The following is an 11,341-nucleotide window of genomic DNA, read 5'->3' as shown; positions in this document are numbered from 1 at the left end:
TTTTTTCTCCCTCACTCTCTCCTGACCCCCCTCCACACACACACACACACAATCTCATTCTCATTCTCTCTCCCCTTCTCCTTCTTGCTCAAAAATCCATATTCACATCCACATATACACACACACACCCTCATTCCTTTTCTCTCCCTCCTCCCTCTCTTCCCCTCTCTCTCTGCCTCTCTCTCTTACATTCTTATTCTCACTCTCCCTCACACACACACACACACACACACATTCTCATTCTCTTTCTCTCTCTCTCTCTCACACACACACACACACACACACACACACATACACACTCTTTCTCCCTCTCCCTCTCTCTTCCTTCCTCTCATGCCAGGGGAATCAAGATACCATATTGTGAGCTGCCCTATAGAGAGGCCCATGAGACATGGCAACCTCAAGGAACTGAGACACTCAGTCCAGCCTTTCACAAGAAGTTGCAGCCTCACCAATGCTAGGTGATTGAGCCTAGAAGTGGATCCTCCAGACCCAAGCCAGCCCTGGGATGCTTGCAGCCCTAGCCAACAGCTTGACTGTAACCTGATGGGAGGTCTTGAGTGAAGATGCCCAACCAAGGACTTCTCAGATTTCTGATCTACGGAAACAATGAAGTAATAAACATTTATGGCTTCAAGATGCTAATTTAGGGGTAATCTGTTACATAGTAAATTATAGCCAGAACACCTTACCAGCCTTTAATTATTTATCATTTATTTAGATTTTTGCTAATCTAATATGAATACTATCAATGTTGACATATGTATTTCTGTGAGTATGTGTGTGTGTAAATTGCTTCAAATCCTTTGCTCATTTTTCTATTGATCTGTTTATTCTGTCTTCCTTGTTGTTTTGTAGGATTCTAATGTATTTAATGATTAATGCTTTATTTTTCATGGATGGTACAAATATTTTCTTTCCATCTGTTTAACAATACATAATTTATAATTCACGCGCAGTCGAGTTTGCTGATTATGTCTCTTGTCACGTTTAGATTTGTATTATAATTAGAAAAGCATTCTAGTTCCAAGATATGTAATATTTTCATGTATTTTCTCCTAAAATTTCAGAGACTTGTTTGGTATTTAGCTTTTTAACCTGTCCATAGTAAATTATTTCTAATGAGATTATACAGAGACCTAAATAAAAGTTTCCAGATTGAAAATCAGTTGTCAAAATATCATGTGCTGTAGTCCATCCATTTTCTATGCTGAATCATTATAAAAACATGAATATTTCTGAACTCTATATTACATACCATCAATTTTCTGTTTCCTGTAATAACCACACTGTTTAAATTGCTATAATTCTATAATATGTTTTGATATTTGGTGGGATTATTTTCTCATTGGTCTTCCTTTCAAATGTTGTCTTAGTGTTTTGCAAATAATGTTTCCATAACAAATTTAAAATAATGCTATATATTCCTTAGAAATTATATTTAGAGTTTAATTTTCAGATTAATTTTAACATGGAGAATAATTGTGGGAGAGTTTACCTCTTTAAAATACTGAATACTTCTTAACCAAGAACATAGTATAACGTTTTCTTTTTTTCAGGGCCTGTGTTATGACCTTCAATAGACTTTTATTTTTCTAAATAGGTTTTACAAGTTTTCTTGTCATAACTAATCATAGGTATTTAATGAGCTTTGTGGCTGTTCAAAATGGACTAATTTTTCTATTACATTTTAAATTTGTCATTGCTAGTGTATAAGAAAGCTATCGATTTTTTTTTAATCTGGCTACTTTCCTGGACTCCTACTAGTTTTTATAGGTTTTTATTGATTCTTGCTATTTTTTTTCTTTTGGTGGATAACTTTATCTTTGTCATGTGTATATATGTGTGTTGGCATACATGTCTATACACAGGTGTGTATGTGTATATATACACACACATATATTACTTTTATTTTATTACATGGCATACCATCTCCAACAAACATCAATACTGACATGGTAGCTGGGATCATTTTCTTATTTCTGATTTACTGCAGATTATCTTCATATTAGCTTTCCTAGTACCACCATAACATATTACCACAAGCTTTGTAATTAACCCACCACAAATGTATTTTCTTACAGTTGTAGAGGTCTGAATTCAGAGTGTGATGTACAGGGCTATAATCAAAGTATCTGCAGGGCTGTTTTTTTTCTGGAGGAAAACATGCTCTTCCTTCTGCAAGAGAGGATCTGTTTCTTGTCTGTATCAGCTTCTAAAGCCATCTGCTTTCCTTGACTCAAGGCTTCTTCTTCATAAAGCTCCAACCTCTTGCTTCCATCATCACATGGCCTTCACCTCTGTCTAAATTCCTATCATCCAGATAATTCAGAATAATCTCCCAGTCTTAAAGTTCTTAACTTAATCTCATCTGCAAAGTCTCTTTTAACACATAAGGTAACACATTCACAAGTTCCAGGAATTAAGACGTTTTTGTGGGGAGGAGACATCATTAAACCTAACACACTTAAAATATTTCACTATTACTTATGAAATTTTCTTAAAGCTTCTGGTAGATATTTTTAAACCAGTTTCAAGAGTGTATTTCTATACTTCCTTACTAAGATCTTCTTTATTTCTGAGTCAGTAACAAATACTGTAATGAATCAAATGATTTATTCATTGATATTGAGATGTTTATTCACTGTTCTCCTTTGTTAATGTACTAATTAAATTAATGCACATGTTTCATAATTTGAAAGACTTTTGCACTCCCAGTATACACCTTTTGGGCATAATGTATTTGTATTAATCTCCTAACACACTCCTGAAATTAATTTGCTAATAGTTCATTTATGATTTTCATGTCTATATTCATGAGTTTTCTGTGCTTTCTTTGTTAAATTTTGATATCAGAGTTATATTACACCCTAGAATTATTTGAAGAAGAGTATATTTCTTTATGTCAGTCTAAAAACATTACATAATAAAGAAGTCATCTCTATAAAAGTACAGTTAACCTCATCCATAAAACACCCTGTGCCTGACTTCCCCATATTATGGCAGATAAGCTCTCAATATTTTCCCTGACACTATCAATATTTCTACTATTCCTTAGGTACATTTTTGTCATTTCTGTCACTAGAAAATAATTCTTACTAAGATGGTTAATGTTTAACATAAACTGTATTTACATCTAAATAGTTTGACTCTGTATTGCCACTCAAATCTCACATTGAATTTGAGCAGATTTCCCCCTTGCTGTTCTCATGATAGTGAGTTCTCATGAGATCTAGCTGTTTAGAAGTAGGTAGCTCTTTCCCCTTCTCTTTCTTTCTCTTTCTCTTTCTCTTTCTCTTTCTCTTTCTCTTTCTCTTTCTCTTTCTCTTTCTCTTTCTCTTTCTTTCTCTCTCTCTCTCTCTCTCTCTCTCTCTCTCTCTCTCTCTCTCTCTCCCCACTGTTCCACCATAGTAGTATGTGCCTGTTTCTCCTTTGCGGTCTACCATGATTGTAACTTCCCTGAGGCCTCCCCAGCCATGCTTCCTGTACAGGCTGCGAAACTGAGTCAATTAATCCTCTTTTCTCCATAAATTACCCAATTTCAGATAGTTCTTTATAGCAGTGTAAGAATGGACTAATACAATGTTGCCTCTGTATCTAGAATGGTATTTATTTTCTCATTCCTGCCATTATTTGTTTGTATTTTTAACTGGTGAAAAGTGTTCAAGTTTGCCCATCTCATTGATAATTTTAGAGTTTAATTTTCTTGATCACCTTTACTTTTTATTTGTTTGTAATTTAGTTTCTATGTTTATCTCTAGTAATTCCTTTTATTTTCCTTAAGTTTTTCTTTTCTAGGTTTTTACATAATTTGCATAATTTATTAGCTTTAATTTTTTTTTAAGTATATGCATTTTTATGCTATAACTTTTCTGCTCTGTACCACTCTGGCAAGATAATATATCTCTTGATAGTTGCTGCCTTCAATGTCTTTTAGCATTAAGATAGTTGTTAATTTTCATTTAAACTTTATCTTTATACCACAATTTATTTAGAGAATCATTTCTGAAGTTTTACCTGTAGAGCTGTTTTAAACTTCTAATTTTATTACATTATATTCATGGAATATGGACTAAGTTAATTTTGCTTTAGGAATTAATTGAAAATTTTTTGCAGGCATAATTTATCTATTTTTATATGTCCTATTTGTTCTCGAAAAGCTATGTGTTCTCTACCTCTGCAGTGCCAAGTTCTTTTCTTTCTTTCATTGTATCTATTATACCATGCATATTAATTATGTTCATAAATTTTAACATTAAAACTAAAGCATATATTAAAAGAAAAATATCTCAGATTGAATAAAAATTCATACTGTCTACAAGAAATGTTGACTTGAAAAGAAATTGGAAAGAGATGTCATGGTCAGAGAGACAAAAAGAGGAATATATAGTATTAATACCATACTTATGAGAAGTATTAAAAACTGTTTAAAAATATTCAAAAATAAATAGCATTTTATTGGGAAATAATATATTCCACAATAAAGGTATAAATTTTAGAAATATTTGTGCATTACGAAGCTCAGCATATATATATGTGTGTGTGTGTATATATATATGATGACAATACAAGGGAAGGTTAATGGAATTAGGAGACCTTAACATATTTTCCTTAATTCTCAAAAAAACAAGATTAATAAATCATACAATATTTAATGGGAAAACGTTAACTCTTCTTCAAGACACACAAACACACCAATTATAAAAGGGAAGAAAATTTCCTCAACACGATAAACAACATATACAAAAAAATCTACAATTAACACCATACTCGATGTTGAAAAACAAGAAAATCCCTAAGATTGTAATAAGATAAGGATATTTACTCTTGCTACTTTTATTTAATATTATATTAAAGGTCCTATGCAGCGCAATAAGACAAAGAAAACAAATAAGTCACAATGTTTGTGGAAGGAAGGAATAAAAGAAAACTTTTTGCTTGCATTTGACCTAACTGCCTATGAAGACTATCTAAAGATTTAGATAGTCTTCTAGCAAAAAAAAAAAAAATTGCTAGAAGTAATAAGAATAAAATAAAAATAAAATAAAATAAAAATTGCTAGAAGTAATAAGACAATATGAAGGCATTCATTCTCTCAAAACTGATTTATAGATTAAACACAGTAACTATCAAATCCTAGCAAGATCTATGTTAAATGTTAACAAACTGCTAAGATCAGAGAATAGACAAACATTTTGAAAAATAACAGATGCTGGCAAGGATGCAAGGAAAAGTGAACTCTTGTACATTACTGGTGGCATAGCCATTATGGAAAACAGTATGGTGACCTCTCAAAAAACTAAAAATAGAACTACCATATGATCCAGCCATTCCACTACTGGGTAGTTATCCAAAGCAAAAACAAAACAAAACAAAAAACTATATATCAAAGGAACACCTGCACCCTCCCGTTTATTGCAGGACTATTCATAATAGCAGACATAGAATCAACCTAATTGTCCATCAGTAGATACATGCGTAAAGTAATGTGGTATGCATACTCACTGGAATACTATTTGGCCATAAAAAATAATGCAGTCTTATCATTTGCAGCAACATGGATGGAACTGGAGATCACCACGTTACGTGAAATATACCAGGCACAGAAAGACAAATACCACATGTTCTCACTTAAATGTGGTAGCTGAAAAAGTTGATCTCAGGGAGGTAAAGAGTTACCAGAGCCTGGGAAGCATGTGTCAGGAGGGATGAAGAGGAATTAGTTAATAGGCACAAACATATAGTTAGAATGAATAAGTTATGTTTGACAGCAGAAGAGGGTGACTGTAGTTAATGACAATGTTTTGTATATATCCGAATATCTCAAAGGGAGGAACTGAAATGTTCTCAGCATATAGAAATGATAAATTTTCAAGATAATGGACACCCTAAATACCCTGACTTGATCATTTTCCATTCTATGCATGCAACAGAATACCACATGTACATATATATTGACAAATATTATGAGTCAATTTTTTAAAAGAATACAATTAGAGGGTTTTTATTAATCACCTGATTTCAAGACTTACAAGAAAACTCACTTAATTAACAATATATTGGTGTAAACATAGACATAGAAATCAATAAAAAAAATACAAAAGTCCCGAATACACCTGTACATATATGATTGATTTCAACAAAGGCATCACCATAATTGAATAATCTTTCCAATAATCTCCAAATAATCTTTTCAATAAATGATATTGACAGGATAGACATCCATATGATAGAAAAGGAGCCTTGATTCCCATTTCATATTATAAATAAAAATTAATTAGAAAAAGGAGAATGTGTAAATTTTTGTAGGGAAAGATTACTTAGATTTTTTTGTAAATAGCACTAACCAAAAGTTAAAAAATAATAAGAAATAGAAATTCAGCAATATTAAATAATTCTGCTTTTCAAAAGATATCATTAAACTTATTTATGTTCAAAATTTTTTGGCAAGATTATCAAGTTCATTCAGTGGGGAAATAATAGCATATTCAAAAGATGGTGCTGGGTCAGCTGAATTTCTACATGCAAAAGAATGAAGTGGGATCCCTGACTCCCACAACATATGCAAAAAGTAACTCATAAGTGGATTAATGACCAAAATATATGAATTAAAAACTGTAAAAGTTATGGAAGAAAACATAATAATGTAAATATTTATAAAATTTGATTTGCTATGAATTTTTAGCTTTGACATCAAAGGCTTAGGCAATAAAGGAAAAATAGATAATTTGGACTTAATCAAACTTAAAATTTTTTGCATCACAAGACATTATAAAGAAAGTGAAAATGTCCTACAGAATGGAAGAAATATTTGCAAAGCATATATCTCATGAGAGTTTAATAACCAAAATATATAAATAACTACTATAATGCAACAACCAAAAGAAAATTCAATTCAAAAATGGGTAAAGGACTTCGTAGATATTTATTCCATAAACATGTACCAATGGCCAAGAGTCATATGAAAAGACACTCAACATCACTAGTCTTTGAAAAATGCAAATCAAAACCACGAGTTCCACTTCACACTTACTAGTTGGCTATTATCCAAAAAAGAAGTAAAATAATGAGTGTTGGTGAACATGTAAAGAAATTAGAACCCTCATACATTACAGATGGGGATGTAAACTGATACATCTACTATGGAAAATAGTTTAATGATTCCTCAAAAAGCTAAACATAAAATTACATGCAAGTTAGAAATTCCACTCTTAGGTATGTACCCAAAAGAATTAAAAACAAGGACTCAAACAGATACAGTACTTGAATTCCAGTGTTCCTTGCAGCATTAATTACAGTAGACAAAAGACAGAAACAATTCAAGTGTTGAATGGATAAGCAAAATGTGATATTTATATCCATATGATGTGATATATATATACATCACATAATATGCATATAATTCAGCTATTAAAAAAATAAAGTTTTCAAAGACGTTACAACATGAATAAACTTTAAAAATATTATGCTAAGCGAAAGAAACCAGACGCTAAAGTACAAATATTGTATGATTGCACTGACATGAAATATCTAAAATAGACAAATTCATTGGGGCAGAAAGTAAATTAAAGGGTGTTGGGGGCCGGGAGGAGGAAAGAATGTAGAGTTGTTATTGCTTAATGTTTATAGAGTTTCTGTTTGAGGCGATAAAAATGATTTGGGAATACATAGTACTGATGGTTGCTCAACATCGTGAATGTAATTATTGCCTCTGAATTGTACCATTAAAAATGGTTGCATCTTTAAATTATAAATTTTAATTTAACTTGTAATTTAAAGGGCAAACTCTATATATTAAAAAGTATAATACATGGTTACAATATATAAAGATAAACTACAAACTGGGAGAAAATATTTGTGCTATCCAACAAAATACTGAAATCTAGAATATATGGTAGATTCTTACATTTCAATAATAATTTAAAATTTTAATAAATAAATACATAGACAAAGAATTGAGCAGACACTTCACCAAAGATTATGTGCAGATTGCCAATTAGCAAATAAAAAGCTGCTCAATTCTGTTCATCAAGGAAGTGCAAATTGAAATAATTTCACACCTATTAGAATGACAAAAAAAAAAAAGGTGACACCAAGTGAGGACAAGAATTTGAAGCAACTGGAACCCATTTATTTCTGATCATAGTGTGAAATGGTACAACCACTTTGACAAAGTTTGTCAATTTCTTATAAAATTGAACATCTACTTACCATATACATCAGTAATCTCTCTCCTGGGTCTTTTCCCAAGAGAAATAAAGACACATTTCACAGAAACATTGGTATATATAAATGTTCACAGCAGCTTTACTCATAATAGTGAACACTGAAAACAATTCAAATGTCCAATAATGGGTGAATATATTACTAACTAAACTGCTACACTCATGATGCGGAACAATACTCAGAAATAAAAAGAAATGAGTTACTGATAAATGCCATAGCATGGATGGATAAATCTGAAAATCTGCATGCCGAGGGAAAAAATTAGACATAAAATAGTACATACTGCATGATTTCATTTACATAAAATCCTAGAATAGGTGAAATTAATCTATTCTTATAAAATCTATTCAGTGGCTGACTGGAGCAGGGAATAGCAAGGATTGACTTGCTATCAGATGCCAAGGGCATCTGTGATGATGGAAATAGTCTCTACCTTGATTAGTAAATTGGTTAAATAGGCATATATCTGTGTCAGAACTCATTGAACTATATATTTAACATGTACATTTTATTGTATGTAAATTATAACTTCATCAATTAAAAATACATGTCACTCAAATACGTGAATTAATCAAAGAAGAGTTATCTATAATTACAGTATTAAGCATCATAATAATCATAAAGGAAAAAGATTAATATATTTGAGACATTTGAGCACAGAAATCTTTTAAATCACTGCAAAGCAAACTGAAACAGAAAAGGGAAAACATGCAAACAAACATATATATATATATATATATATATATATATATATATATACACATATACACATATATAATATATAAAAAACTATATTTTATATACCCACATCTATTATAGTTCTAAGAAGTTAATAAGAAGTTAAAACCTCCAAACCCAAAAGGCAAATTGTAATAAACAGGCAATTTCCAGAACAAGAGAAAAAAATCATGATAAAAATATAAAAAGCTATTCAATTTCACTGAGAATAAGGGTGATGCCAACTAAAACCTCAATGATAATAATTTTGATTTTTATAAATTTGGCAAACATTGGGAAATTTGGTAAGTTAGTATTAGCAGTATATAGAAAATAAAGTACTTTTATTCTCTTTTTTTAAATATAAATTGATAAATTTTAAGGGTTATTTGATGGAACAATAGAAATTTAAATTGTGTGAACCATTTTACCAGTGTTTCCCTCTTAGCTATGAAATTTAAGAAGTGTGTATGTTTGTGTATTCAGTACTGCTTATAAAAGAATACAAATATTATTTAAGATTAGTCAAGATGACCGTTGTGAACCGAAGTGAAAAAACCCAAGAAAAAATGGCAAGCTGTATATAATATCATATATGTGAAAATATGCATACAAAAATGAATGGAAACATAAACAGTTAATAGCAAAAGCAATACTCTCTTACACAGAAACAGAGATGAGCTACTTTTATCTCATTACAATTTTTGTGTTCTGTGTGTGTGTGTGTGTGTGTGTGTGTGTGTGTGTGACAGAGTCTTCCTCTGTCACCCACACTGGAGTGCAGTGGCACAATCTTGGCTCATTGCAACTTCCACCTCCTGGGTTCAAGTGATTCTCCTGCTTCAGCCTCCAGAGTAGCTGGGATTATGTGCACACACCACCATACTCATCTTTTTTTTCTCTCTCTCTCTGAGACAGTCTTGCCCTGTTGCCAAGGCTGGAGTGCAGTGGCACCATCTTGGCTCACTACAACCTCCGCCTCCTGGGTTCAAGAGATACTTCCACCTCAGCCTCCCTAGTAGCTGGGATCACACACACCTGCCATCATGCTCGGCTAATTTTTTATTTTTGTAGAGACAGGGTTTCACCATGTTGGCCAGGCTGGTCTTGAACTCCTGACCTCAGGTGATTTGCCCACCTCAGCCTCCCAAAGTGCTGGGATTACAGGCATGAGCCGCCATGCCCAACCTAAATCTCATTGCATTTTTATACTGAAAAATGTTTCAGTGATATTTGATACTAAAATATTGATTCAAATCAGTGCTTACTGTGAGTCCAAGTTTATTGTCCTCCTTTTAAAGATGAATAGTATTCCTTTTTAGATATAATCTATTATATTATAATGATTCACCAGCATTTTAGGACAGATTATCAAAGCTAAAGAAAATAAATTCCAAAAGTGTCAACTATGAATTTATACTATTTTCATTTTTTTCTAGAGTTGATAAAATTATAATTGTCATTAAATTTATAGATTCTCTTATTCTCTTCTAATGGGTACACATAAAAATATCCATGAAAATATACTACATTTCTAAATATTCTCCATCATGGTGTATATATTTATTTTTTGAAATTTGTATTCTTGATTTCTGATACAATACAGAGAGTTCTTTTATGAAACATCATTGATATTTCCCTCATTATTAATTCTTTATGCATAAAATTGGCTGTCTTTAATCATTTGCTTTTCAAATTTATTTCTTCAATAATACATCCAAATTCAAATATTTGAGGGATGATATTGCTTCCTTTGTTATACATACCAGATATAGTCAATTGGCATATAACCACCTTCCCCACCCTCTTCTCTGCCTCTTCTCGAACTGCAGAGAAAAGTATGTTTCAAAGATTCACCTCACCTTTAGCTAGGATTTTGTATGTGGATAGGTTTTAGTCATTGTGCTGGTGCAGACAGTGTATAAGTTAAGAAAAGCAAGGACAACTTCTTATTAATTAATTAATTAATTTATTTATTTATTTATTGAGCAAGCAAAGTCAACGTGACGTTTGTCTTTACTTGTGGCCTACTCAGCATCTGCATCTGGTCACCAGGTTTTCCTGGATTGAGAGGCAGTGCTATGGCAGCAGCTACAGTCTCCTGATTTCTGGATTGCAGCTGAAACAGCTGTCCTTGAACTCTTTAAAGCAGTGGTAGCCCCAAACTCCTATTCCATGTCTTTTGGAAGTATTGAGCTCCCTGTATTAAATTCTTTTCTTTTAAATTCTCATACTACCTGGAATGACTTTTACTACACTAAATATTGATATCTACAGTATTCGATATTCAAAGTAGTAGGGCACAGACTGGGGTCAAAATAATACAAAAAATATGTGATACTGGCTAAGAAAGAGATTGGAATGTTTGTGTGTGTTATCTTCTCCTTGACACTTTAAA

Source organism: Cebus imitator, unplaced genomic scaffold (genome assembly GCF_001604975.1).
Source record: "Cebus imitator isolate Cc_AM_T3 unplaced genomic scaffold, Cebus_imitator-1.0 Scaffold5, whole genome shotgun sequence".
Classification (NCBI taxonomy): domain Eukaryota; kingdom Metazoa; phylum Chordata; class Mammalia; order Primates; family Cebidae; genus Cebus; species Cebus imitator.
Note: the sequence above shows the minus strand (reverse complement) of the source record.